Raw genomic sequence first — 14,652 nt, 5'->3', positions numbered from 1 at the left:
TCATACCCAGTAGATTATTATTATTATTATTATTATTATTATTATTGACACAGGAAATTATTAGGCTATGTGTCAATTATTATTATTATTATTAGTAGTAGTAGTAGTAGTAGCAGTAGTATTGACACATGATATTATTAGGTTATGTGTCAATTATTAGTAGTAGTATAATTCAAAAAATTATTTAAATTGTGTAAAAGTACACAAAGGAAATTTTTTCCTACATACATAGAAGCACTTTGCTTACACACCTGGTGAAAGCATTGCCTGTTTCTGGCCTTAGTTAGCAAGTGATATGATTTTTTTTTTTTTTTTGCCATATCACTCACCACTGTTATTAATTTAGATATGTTCAGTGATACTCTAAAATAAACATAACAAACAAGTATATATGTAACTTACAGAAGATGACAGTGCTTTAAAGTGCCATTTAGCTGATTTATTTTAATTTTAGCATAGCAAGTTTTAGCATTGTGTTATAACACAGCATTCTTTAATTCAGGTTTATTTTGTGAACACACATAAAATACAACATACACCCAGTGAGTACTGAAGGATTATTCTTAAAATAGTTCATAAAAGATGTTAATTCATCCATTTTAGACTGACACTTGTGCACCTTGATTAAGCCCTTACACGTAAGCATTTGTCATGCATCCATTTTTAGTCCATATTAAGACTGACATCTTGTATACGCCCACTGTTGTATTTTCTAAATCCTTAACAGACGTTATTAAAAATTATTAAACGCACCCCAGCCAAATAGAAGTCACTTTCTGCCTTTGTGCTCACTGGGTAGCTCACCTTCTATCAGCCCAACCTATCACGTCATCAGACTCAAAAAAACCCAAAAAACTCTGTGAATTAACATCATATACTGTACTTCCTCAAAGCGGATATGCTTTTATACAACTATAAATCATTCCATTTCCATCTCGTCCTCCATTTAACAATGAGTCAGTCAGAGCTTAAACCTTTGTAATAGTCCCAAATGGTGCAGGCTGATAAGAGCAGATATGGGCGCTTTGGCTGAAGCATGTGGGCTTTCTAAACACAAAGGTTCAAGATTGAAGCAACAGATAGCAATCATGAGTACCCATATCATCCAGTTCAACTTTGGTCAAATTTAGCATTGTGATGTACTTGACAGACTGGATTGGACAGGCGATATGTTCAGAGCGATATAGATGATGCAGGAAACTGGGCTTGGCTAAACAGATGACCTTACTGACACTAAATTGTTCTGCAACTAGATTGTCGAGGCCATATCTAATAAAGTCCTCCATTTACAGATGACAACTGTGCGTTTAATGTTTAATAAGCTTAACTTCAACTTAACATTATGTAAGATTTACCTAAGATTTATAAATTCTTTAACCTCTAGGAGAGGAAGTGAATCAGACACTGAAGAGGCAAAAAAAGTAAGTTCTTTCAAGGACCTCTTTAAGTCTTTCTAAGTGTCTAAAATGTAAACACACTTCAAATATTAATGAGAAGGGGATATGTGCTAAAGAACCATTACAAGTATGAATAACTGCTCCGGTGCCATTAATCAAGAATGACAACACCGCCATGTCTCATTTGGTCTAGACTGTGTGTGTCTGATAGTTTAGAGGTAGAACATGAACCAAGCATGCTACTCACAAATACAGAATCAGATCATAAATAAGAAATTGTGATCCTGATGCACAAGATTTCACTCACTCGGTTGAGTGGAAGAGCAGCGAGCAGACCTACCCAACCAGGACAGCCGCATAATTGCCATCGCAGCCTTCATGCCACTTAATAACAACAATCTCTGTGGTGACATTGTTGTCGTTTTGGGAGATAAGCAGAGGGTAGAGATATGGTGGCTCCCTGTGCACGGATAGGTGGAAGGTGGATTGCCACCCACTTGGCCTGACTCCAAAGCTCTCTCCGGAATGCAGTCCATGTGCTTGTCACTTCTAAGGAGTTGATGCATTGATAAGGTCTATGTTCTTGATAGATTACATATAGTTTTGTTCATATTGATTATATAAAACAATTATTATAGCAATCCATTATACTTCCAGGATCTATCAGTGCGTCCAGACTTACATTCATCACTCTTAAAAGCACCACTGACTTTGTGCAGTGGATCATTCTCAGCACAACAGTGACACTGATATGGTAGTGTGTGGCTTGTAGGTGTTTTGTTAGAGGCACCAACACTTCACTTTTTTTCCATGCCCAATTTGTATTAGTCAGTGTCAGTTTCTGATCACAGCACTGTTATTAGCTGGATGTTTGCAGCGATATTGAGGTGTTTGATGCAATGTTTCTTTGCCTGATACACTCATACCAACACTTTTATGATTGCTAAAACTATAATTCCACTATCAGGTCAGTGTCAGTGTCACTACTATGCTAAGAAAGAAACTATATCAGTATCAATATATGTATATTATTTTCCAGTAATATACATCCCAAAGTAGTTTATTAGATTAGATTAGATTAGACTCAACTTTATTGTCATTGTGCAGAATACAAATGACTAAATAAAGTTGAATCAAATGTAATATAATCTAATAAACTACTTTGGGACACTTATGAAACCCTTTTATTATTCATCTTGTACCACAATGATTTGCTGTCAGTTACAATTTTTAGTGTATTAGTGGAAGACATTGTCATTTTATCCATTTCTAGTTAAATTTAAGGTGTGGAACATTTCCTGTTATCACTTTTGGTATGACAGCTATAAACAGTCACTTCCTTACCAGCCTCTCATTTTTCCTCTCTCTTGAAGATAAGACAAAAAAAAAAAAAACATTGCTTGTCATGTTAAAGAGAAATCACAAAACACAAACTCTGCTGTTCTGAAGGCTCTTGGAAAAGGTATTGACTGTTACAAAGGTCTGGCACTGGACACCCCTTCCATACTCCATACATTTTTGTTAAATAACACACATTATTTAATTCTGTTTATTATTAGCTTTAGATTATGTGCAGCATCTGGCATACAAGACCCCATACAAGTGCATCAGTATAAACCTGTGATCTAAATTACAGCCAGAACTACTTAATCCACACCTACTGACCAATCAGAATCAAGCTCACTCTTAGCTTCTAATGGCATCCAGTACTGAATTAATGGTCTTCATAAGTCTTCATATGAACACACTGCATTACATGCATGGGGTCAATATATCAAAATTAGCTGATATCATAAGACATTTATTTTTTTTTTTTTTCAGGTATAAGTCAATTATTGCTGATGGACTCCCATAATGTCAAAGAAGCTTTTGAAGAACTAATCTTAGTCTGAGATTGGTTTTGTGTTTGTGTTCCAAAATGGTGAGATGCAGTAAAATAGAAAACCTAAAAAGGTAGGTCAAAGAGTTATGCCAACTTTCTCAGAATTATTTGGGGAAAAATGATACAATTTTTCTTTAAATGATATTTCTATAAGTCTAGAATTTTTTTACTGATTGATCTGAGTCTTGTGAACGCAGGATAAAGCTCTACCAGGGTCTATGTGTCTAATTTATAACTCTCTGCTACAATTCCAGTGTCATCAGGTGAAGTGCCACATGGTAGAACAGGTTATTCTGAGAAAAAAAAAAAAACTCACCTAACACCTCTTCACACCTGTTTGCAGTCCAGGCTCCACTCTCACGCAAACACGGCTACAAAAACAACAAAAGCAGTGAGATAAAGTTGATGGAATGATATACAAGACTGACAATTGTAATGTTGGGATGACTATGATAATATCTTTTTAAGGTGTTGAATGAAATATTCATCAGTTATTCAAGTTATTTTCTGGTTCTTAAAGTTTAAGGCACAAAGGATAATACCTAAAATAAAGACCCTTTGTGATTATGCAATATCATGATATCTTGTTTAGGTGTTATGTAAATAGTTATGATTAGGAGTGAATGGGAAAGACTTCACTACTCTGGTGGTCAGTGTGTCTAATTATCGCCAAGAGGTTAGTAAATTCTGACTGTGTTTATGTTAATTTTTAGTTTCAGTTTTGCTATGAATAAAATAATCGGTGCCTGTTAAACTGTTAAATTCACATTCATGTATTTTGGTTTCGTTCCAAGGATAAGCAGAGACCAAACGCTTTGTCCTGCTGACTGATCAAATATATTACAAATAATAAGAACACCCAAAGTGTTTTTTTTCCTCTTTAGAATGGCAATTTATGAACAAAATGTCATCATTTTTATACATTTATAGTCACGTATAATGTTGCGGAATGTCCATGAAACAAGTTAGTTCATTGTCACTGGAGACTCCTTCCATAAATGTTAAATAACCAAATTAAAAATTAATAATTAATAAATTAACAATTATGTTAGTTTTTTTAATATCTGTGTTATAGAATATATAGAATATATTGTATATTATAGAATATATGTTACTGTTACAGAAAATTAATCAACACCCTCTGACCAATCAGATTTGAGAATTGTGGTATAAAAGTAGATATGCCATTGGATAGTATTTATCACAGGTTGCTCAATATAATCCAAGCTTGCTCAGATTGCTAGTCTAACCTACCAACACATATAATCACTTAATGAAACCCTTTTTGTGGAAAAATTCATTAAAAATTCTCTTTTTTTATTTCTCGGGTTCCTTCTGTTACTTTGTCTTTTTTAAATCTTTTTACTTTTTTTTTTTTTATTGTCACCATTCTATCAGCAGCAGTCACTGTAATTTACTACATTCAAACCTAGGGACTTCTCTGTTGCCTCAAATTGGTGTAAACCAGGAGAGACAGAGAAGACCTCTCGTATTTTTTATGGAGGAAATCAGTCTATCAACCCATTTTGTAAATATTCAGTTAACGCTAATTACTCAGATTTTTATAAATTGCATTTAAGAGCAAACAAAAGCAAGCTTTTTAGTCTAGGATCACTTCACGGTCCTGTATAGATCATTCCACTATTGTGTTATATGTGTTTACAATCTGTAACATATGAAACAAAATTATTTTTCCCCACAATGTTCTTTGAGACAGATCCGGAGGGGGGGTTGCTGGAGTCTTGAGTTTAGCCCTAAACAAGATTAAAACCGCCAGCTCTAACTGATATGGCGTCTCAGCCACTTTGGCTCCGTCATTAAAGGATTAGCAGAGTCCAAATCGCTGATAGAGAAGCTTCAGCTTCTGTTTGAATTGAGTGGACTTTTACACAGAGTCATTATCTGAGAGGTGACACAAGTTCCAAGTGGGAATTAACATCTTTTGTTTTTGTTTTGTTGCCAATGTCCTTAACATCCAGGAGTTTTCAGCTTTGAGTGATGTTGTATGACTGGTGTTCACAAAAATCAAAGCCATCCTTTTATAAGGAAGTAATGCTGCTCATTGAATATATACATGAGGGTTCCAACAATATGAAAAATTCATGGTATGATAATTGAACAGGTTTGACTCTGTATTCGTTATGTCACTGCCTTTACCAGTAGCAAAAGTGCGAAAGCAGAAGTAATTTACTTCATATTTCGATATCATATTATATTGTCAAATCAATCATCAACATATTAATGCTTGCATTATAAAGGACTTTTAAAACTGGCTTAAAGATCAAATAAAACTTAAGTTCTTGTTTTTTTTAAAACTCTGACTGATACTTTTCCAGCACTTTGTCCCATACTTGTTTTGTTCTCTATGTTGTATGTTCTCTAACAAACTCAGTAGAGCAAGTGCAGTTATACCGAGATCACGTGACATTTTAATTGCACAAAAGTGAACTTTTTAAGTTAATTATCATAGCAACTGGTTGCTCCAGATCTACCTCTGTAGTCTCATACCACCAAAAAGAAAAGGGGGTTGGGGGTTACGCAATCATAACATTTATGATTTTTTTTTTTAGTTTATATATAATTTTGCAAACTATACTGATTGTTCCTTCCACTTCAATATCATGGGCTTTTTTTGTGTAGAATCATGACATATAATCCCAATTAAGTTGTAACACTACACAATGTGGAAAAGTTCAAGGGGGTGAATACTTATGCAAGACACTGTATATTTAAAAAAACAAAAAAAAAGAAAGAAAGAAATGAAAAGAAAGCTGTTCATGTCCTGTTACACATTATTTCTCAGTCACAGGCGAGTGTGTGTATGTGTGAGTAAGCACCAGTAGCAGGAGAGACAGTGTGCATGTTCAGACTGAAGAATGAAGACAGAATCCTGTAAACAATGATATGAGTGTAGGAGGAGGTCAGAGGGACAAGACAGCAGGCCAGCTTAAAACCTACAAGCGCAACAGAGTGAATGTGAATAATATGTGATCACATGCCAAAAAACGTGACAGTGGGATGCAAAACTTGAACTCAAATAAAAAATCATGTGACTAATATACAATCATGAACATAACAAGTGTCTAAAAACTATGTGTGAATCTCTATAAGGGTTTAATCTCGAATTATCTGTACATTGCGAGGACAGTAGACGGTAGTGTGTGGGTTGGTGACAGTATGCAGACAGTCAGGTCCTGATATCTGATTAACCACATTGGAAAGAATGAAGTGATGCCTCGCCTCAGCAGGACAAAAAGGACTTTTGCGTAATGGGCGTGTTTATTGGAGCAAAATTGACTGAATCGTAGCCAGGCCTTTGATTATGCTCTCTTCAGTTACAGCACAGTCTGTAACACAGGTGATCATCGTGAACCAGTCTGGCATTTGTTATTAAGTGACTAATGATAGGGCTGTGACAGAGAAAGCTTAGCTGATGATTTCCTGAAAACAGTTCAGGTTGAGAGTAATTACAGTGATCGATTTTAGAAAAAAGCTTGTGTTGAGCACAAATCAGAGCTGAATTTCTTAACAAATGATCATGTACAACACAAATCAGAGTTTAATTTAAAAATATCATGTTGAATAAAATTCAGTGTTTAATTCAGCGTTTTTAAAAAAATCTATTTGAACAGTTGAAATAGTGTTTAATTTTAAGAAATGATCATCTTGCACATCATAAATTGGTTTTCTTAAAAACTGATTAGGTTTGACATAATACCATGTTTAATTAAAAAAAATGCTGCACATAATCCAGTGGTTAATTTTTTAAAAAGTGATCATGCTTAACATAATTTAATGTTTAATTTAAAAGGAAAAAAAGATTGTGTTAATTGTTGGTTGTTTATTTAATTTATTTTTAAAATTTTATTTATTTATTTATTTATATAAACATTATTTAATGTATAATTTCTTAAAAAAACAATTTCATACTGAACATAATGTGGTGTTTAATTACTTTTAAAAATTTATATAATTCAGTCTTTAATGTCTTTTAAAATATATCATGCTGAACATAATTCAGTGTTTCATTAAAAAAATGCTGCACATAATCCAGTGGTTTTGTGGTTTATTCATGTTATTTTGTGCTTTTTTATTTCATTTTTTTGCAGAGTCATTTCTGACATGACGCATAATATGCAGGACTTCACCTTCTGTAAAAAAAAAAAAATTTAAATATATAATGGTATTAGGGCCTTCTGGTGGCTGACGAAATTCACTGGATGATTGGCATGTCAGGAAGTACTGTGAGGCAAATGCCTTTATATGCTAGACTTCACCAAAATACATCGGTGCATGCCTTGGAGACAGGTTATGAAAGCTATACTTTATCAAAACATTTTTTTTTACCTCCCACCTAACAAGTTCTTTATTTGCCTCATTGCTCGTGTACAATAGGACCCGCACATGCTCTGAGAGTGAACACATTTTTAAACCTCCATTTTTCATCTTCTGCCACCTTTGATGAGGAACGCAGAAATTCCATGTCTGACCATTGGGCGATGCTAAACACAGCGAAATTGGCATGCACATGAAGGTAAGCAGACGTGTGTGTGTCTGCCGATGTGTGAGCGTGCACCCTGGCTGAACCTCTCAGTGAAGAGCATGGACAGGATCTCGGCCGTGCTGACCTTTCACCCCATTACGAGTGACCAATTACATGAGGGCAGAACCAGATAATGAGGGCTACACACCCACACCGCTGAACAACCTATACTGTCAGCTTTATCATGACTAATTCACGTAAATGCATCTACTAGCCAGGTCTTGCTACTGGCCTTTCAGCAAGACGGAGACGACAAGGAGATTCGTCAGGAAGCCTAGAGAGGAGTGACGTGAGGAAAGACTGTGAGTGTAGAGCAAAAACTGCTAGAAGGAAAGTTTGACAAATATGTGCTAAAATTGGCAATAAAATAAAGATTTTTTTGTGATTTAAATTCAAGCCTATCCTGGGAGCACAAGGCATGAGGAGGAAATACACCCTGGATGGCACCAATCCATACACACACATTCACACACTCATTCACAATTTAGAGTTTCCAATCCACCTACCAGATCATTTTTGGGAGGTGGGAGGGAACCAGAGAACACAGCGCAAACCCACACAGAAAAGGGAAGAACATATGAAACTCCATACAGACAGTAACCATAGCTCAGCAGTTCAGGATCGAACAAGGAACCCTACAGCTGTGAGGCAGCAATTCTTCCCCCTTGCCCCACCCATGTTAAATATTTTGATTATCAATTCAAGACAACTTAAAGGCTTTCAGTGAAAAGGCAACTAATTACAGAAACTGCACCCAAACCTGCAGCATCAATAATTCAAGTTTGTTTCCATTATAATTTGTTGTCATTACACACAATTGCAAAACACCTTTGGTCTATTCTTGGGCGTATAACAATAAATGCAGTTACACAGTATCATTAAGGCAGAGATGTGTGCAAAGGTTATTGTGCAATAATATGCACTAGCAATGCAGCACTACAATGTTCACAGCAATCAAATGAACATTTCCGTTTCAGAAGAGACTCTTCACAGTTTATACAGTACACAGTCCCCTCTGAAAATATTGGAACAGCAAGGCCAATTCTTTTGTTTTGGCTTTACACTGAAGACATTTGGGTTTGAGATCAAAAGACACATATAGATGACAGATCAGAATTTCAGCTTTCATTTCCTGATATGCACATTTAGATGTGTTAAATAACTTAGAACATGGCACCTTTTTTATTTGAACCCACCCATTTTTTTAAAGTGATCATAAATATTGAAACGTGACCGTCAGGTGTTTCTTGCTACCCATGTGTACCCTGTTAGATTGACTGTTTAAATAAATTAATAGCTTTGAATGTCTACTCTTGGGTTTCATCTGTGAGAGCTGTCTTTGGGAGAAACGCAAGCCACTGAGTAGCTGAGAAAAGAGGGAAAATCAATCGGAGCCATTGCACAAGCATTGGGCATAGCCAATACAACAATTTGGAATGTCTTGAAAAAGAAAGAAACCACTTGTGTGCTAACAACCAGACAGGTCAGCCAAGGAAAACAACAGCAGTTGATGACAGTAACATTGTGAGAGCTGTGAAGGAAAACCAAAAAACAACACTGACATCAACATTGACATCACCAACAACCTCCACATGGCAGGGGTGAAGGTATCACAATCTACCGTTCAAATAAGACTTCAAGAGCAGAAATATAGAGGCCATACAACCAGATGCAAACCACTCATCAGCAGTAATAACCAGAAGTCCAGATTGGAATTCAAAAAGAAATACAGAGATAAGCCACAAAAGTTCTGGAACCAAGATTAACCTCTAACAAAGCGATGGAAAGGCCAAAGTGTGGAGAAAGAAAGGATCTGCTCATGATGCAAAACATACAAGCTCATCGTTCAAGCACAGTGGAGGTAGTGTCATGGCTTGGGCTTGCATGCCTGCTCCTGGAATGGGCCAATTTACACAGAAATGTATCCAATCTTATTGAGAGGAACTTCATCATGCAGCAAGACAATGACCAAAAACACACTGCCAACACAACAAAGGACTTCATCAGGGGAAAAAAAGTGGAAGGTTTTACACTGACCAAGTCAATCACCAGACCTTAACCCAACAGAGCATGCATTTCACCTCCTAAAGAGGAGACAGAAGTGAGAAACCCCCAAAACAAACAACAACTGAACGAAGCTGTGGTACAAACCTAGAAAAGCATCACAAAAGAAGAATGCAGCAATTTGTTGCTGTCAGTAGGTCACCAGTTTGATACAGTTATTGCCAGGGATATGCAATCAAATATTAAGTGTTATTTACTTTAATTTATTTTAAGACTATCTGTTCCTATACTTTCGCTCACCTAAAAATTGGGTAGTCTGCCACGAAAGGTGCCATGTTGTTACATCTAGATGTAAATATCAGGAAATGAAAGCTGACATTCTGATCTATCGTCTCATATAATAATTTACCAGTAGTTAAGTGAGTGAGTTTTAGTGAGCGTCGGCAGTCCAGAGTGTGTTTGTATATGGCACCCATAGTCGGTGCTGTGGGTGTTACCAGTTTGACAGTATAAGGGTAGAAAATGTTTGATGATTTGGGCTCTTTAGTTCAGTAACGCTTTAAGTGAATTATCAACATTGTCAATTCACAAGTAATTACACAAACCAGTGCAGAAGGGCAATCAAGGATAGTTATGGTAGGGTATGCGGTCTGCGAGCAATCAACAGAGTTTACTCTCACTCATTAAAACACCTACAAATTTGAAGTGACATTTGCTTGGAATTATGACGCTAGTACAAATGCTCCTAAACATCTCTTTGTTGTGGTATGCGTATGATCATCAGATAAGACAAATCGCAGATGGGTGTAACCACAAGTAAGAACTATAATTACACTTCTACCTTTGTCTCACTTGTTTTTCCAAGTATGACACTTAAAGCCTCTATAAGAAGACAGACTCCCAAAGGAGCAACTCCCTCTAATTCTGCCTTCCCATGTCAGCCTTGCTTTATGCTCTTTCTTTGGTGTAATAGTGTTAAATAAAAGGCTAATATACTCATTTTGTGAGAATAAAATGCAACCTGAAAGCTGACATTTGTACTGCTATCTCCAACATCTAGCCAACTGAACTCATCAGAATATTATCTTATGACTGTCATTTATTCAGCTGCATCTTTCTGAAACAATAAGAGACAGACAGACCCAAACACAATGGACACAATGGGCCCAAAGCATAAGAAAGTTTGAATCTATTACTGCAGCATCATTGGTATTCTCAAGCTTTTCTAACCAATCTGATTTTATACTTCAGTGGTTAGAGAACTCAGGACTCAGCTTGCAAGCTTCTGGTAACTTTGAAAAACAAAGAGAACAAACACAGTTGTCTTAAATTCTTAAAAGTAGTCAACCTTTTAAACGCCCTAAAACCCAGAAGGCCTGCTGGGTCCGCCCTTCTTAGTTCATTGTAACTACTGATTTATATGCTTTACAATGAGTAATTGAATAATTGGCTGTGTGTTTAAGGGCACTGATACATTGTGTGTATGACACTGATACATAGGCAAAAGCAGCTTAGCACTTTGTATAATTCACCATAAACAGATTGTGACGGAACATTTTAGTACATTTACACATTTACAGAAGAGCTGCACAATATGTTTCACACATGTGTTTTTATTTTCCCATGTGATTTTTTTTACACATGATACATTTACTTTCACATTGTTTCATATGTTATTCATTTACTTACACTAGTTTATACAAATTATTCATTCATTTTCACATGATTTTTTTTTAATTACACATGGTTCTTTTATATTCACATGTATTTTTAATGAATTTATTTACTTTCACATGTGATTTTGTAGATGTTATTAATCAATTTTCCCATATGATCTTTTTTACTTGATTCATATATTTTTACATGTAATTTTACACACTATTCATTTATTTTCACATGTGCTTTTTTTAACGATTTGTTTATTTTTACATGTTTTTTTAAAATATTTTCATATATTTTCACGTGATTTTACACACTATTTATTTTTACATGTATTTGTTTATACAAATTATTCATTTATGTTCACATGTGATTTTTTTAATTTTTTTTATGTTTATATGTAATGTTTTACACATTATTCATTTACTTTCATATGTGATCTTATTACACATTATTAATTAATTTTCACAGGTTTCTTACATGATTAATTTATTTTCACATGTATTTTAAACACTATTCATTTATTTTCACATGTGATTTTTTATGATTTGTTTTGTTTTTACACGTGATTTTTACATGATTTTTTTTTACACGTAATTTTTAGACATTTATCATTAATTTTCACGTCATTCTTTACACATTATTCATTTACTTTCATATGTGATCTTATTACACATTATTAATTAATTTTCACAGGTTTCTTACATGATTAATTTATTTTTATTTGTGACTTTACACACTTCATTTATTTTCACATGACTTTACACATTATTAATTCATTTTCACATGTGTTTCTTACATGATTAATTTAGTTTTACATGTGATATTACACATTATTATTTTATTTTTGCATGTGATTTTTTTTTTACACATTATTATGAATAAAGTGTAAAAATGACATGTGAATGTAAATGAATGCCAAAATAAATTAATAATGTGAAAATTCAGGTGCAGTTTTGGGTACATGTTGAAATGCACTTTTGCATATTTTTCACATGTGGTCGCATGATATGATATGGTATGGTATGAGACATATGTGATAATTCATAAGGGAATGTATATGAGGCAGTCAATAAACTCCTTAATGACTTATTATTCAGTTGTTCCTGGTAAAGCATATTATAAAGCATATATATATATATATATGAAGGGCAGTACTAAATGAAAAAAATAAGATTTTTAAACATAATAATAACAATTTACACCAATCATCATGTTCTAAATTTTACATCCCCCGGCTCTTAATGTATCATGTTGCCTTGATCATCAGTGAATGTTTTCATCTTTTGTAATAGTGTGTTTGAGTCCCTCAGTTACCCTCAGTGTGAAAAGATGGATCTCAACATCATATAGCAGCTGCTGGAAAGGGGTCAAATATGCAGAAGATGCTGGAAAGGCAAAGAATGTACAGGACCTGGAGGATTTTTCTGAAGAACAGGGGGTAGTTTAACTGCTGAGGACAAACGAGGGACTCATGAACAACTATCACAAAACATAAAAACAGTCGTTGATCATCCAGGTAACACACAGTATTAAGAATCAAGCGTATGCAAACTTTTAACTGGTTCATTTGTGCAAATTCAGTTCTTATTGTGTCTTGTGGACTATACAGTATGTAAACATCTGCTATGTGAAATAACTTATTCAGACCAGTATTAAATAAAAAACAAAATGCAAGTTTTATGATTTGTCTTTTTTTTAATCATTAACATTTTGCAGGCACATGCAAACTTATGACCACAACTGTGAGTGTGTGTGTGTGTGTACATGCTTTACCAGGAATATATATATATTATATATATATATATATATATATATATATATATATAAAGTGAAACTACTATGTAGTTATGAGAGTGTGGAATATAATATATAATATTACCTAGATGTTTAAGGGGTTTAATTTAAACACTAGCTGTTTTGTACTTAAAGTGAATTTAAAATGTGTGTTATCTAAACAACACTACCGGGTCACTGAATGCTAGCTAATACATGAAGCTAGCTCACTAATATGCTGCATTGTGTGCATTTTGTTTTTCACTGTAATGTACAGTTAATTAACATTTACACTTTTGAGACAGACAGAAGACGATATGTATCAGATGTGTTCATTAACTGCTGGAGGTTTTTGTTTGTTTGTTTGTTTATTTGAATCAGTGATGAACTTGCTCTCATAATCACAACCCTCACTGCCTGTACGCTTCACTATGGTAACCAAGAACTGACCTTCCCCTACCTGTCGACTCCTGCAATCTGATTGGGCGTTAAGATTGCGCGCGCAGTGTGGTCGCGAGGCCACCATAACCTCCATTGAGTCTTGAATTCCCTCCATTACGCTAAACTTCTTCACAAAGCCTCTCATTGTTCATGCTCCAATATGCCGTGACTGGGTAACAAATTTACCACGGCTGATAAGAAGATGTTTAAACAGACATTAAAAAAGACAAGTTTCACAGAAAACCTTCACTAAAAAAAAGAAAAATGGGTCTCTAACGTGACCAAAAACAGAGGACCAGCCATAGGCATAACAAACATGTAACAGAATGCTAATTAGAAGATTAGCATTCATACACCTTTTTTAATGTGACAAGGGAGGCCTGTGTGTGTTTCACATCATCATCATCATCCTCACAATCATCACCATGCTTCTCATATTGCCTTATCTGTAACTCAAGGACACAAAGTAGAGGCACTGATAATGTGATTGCACATAGCCTATATAAAGATGGAAGTATCTCACTATATACCACCCAGATAAACAACTGAAACATCTCATCAGACAAGAGAAAACAACAACAACAACAAACAAAAAGGCAGTGTAGTGGACAGCGAGGGTGTACGTGTCCAGGAACATGTAGTTTAACAAAACCGCTGAGAGAAAGAAGAGAGAATCATTATCAAGGCTACAAGACTAGCAGCTGAAAAAAGTCAAACATTGAGTAAATGTTGCTAATCTTGCTTCAATGTGCAGTTCTTGTTGCAAGCATATGAATTTGAGATTTGATTGTATTTGGTGTACCTTTGGAAAAGTTTGTAAGCTGGACAACAAACTAGCAAGTACAAAAATAGGCAAGATGTGTTTGCTCAGTGATCCCTGTAAGTGACCAGCTAGTTTTTAGTTCAAATCCCAGTTACAGCTCCAAATCCCAAGTTCAGCTATATATGAG

The sequence above is a fragment of the Pangasianodon hypophthalmus genome, chromosome 8 (genome assembly GCF_027358585.1).
Source record: "Pangasianodon hypophthalmus isolate fPanHyp1 chromosome 8, fPanHyp1.pri, whole genome shotgun sequence".
Classification (NCBI taxonomy): domain Eukaryota; kingdom Metazoa; phylum Chordata; class Actinopteri; order Siluriformes; family Pangasiidae; genus Pangasianodon; species Pangasianodon hypophthalmus.
This window is presented reverse-complemented; position numbering follows the sequence as displayed.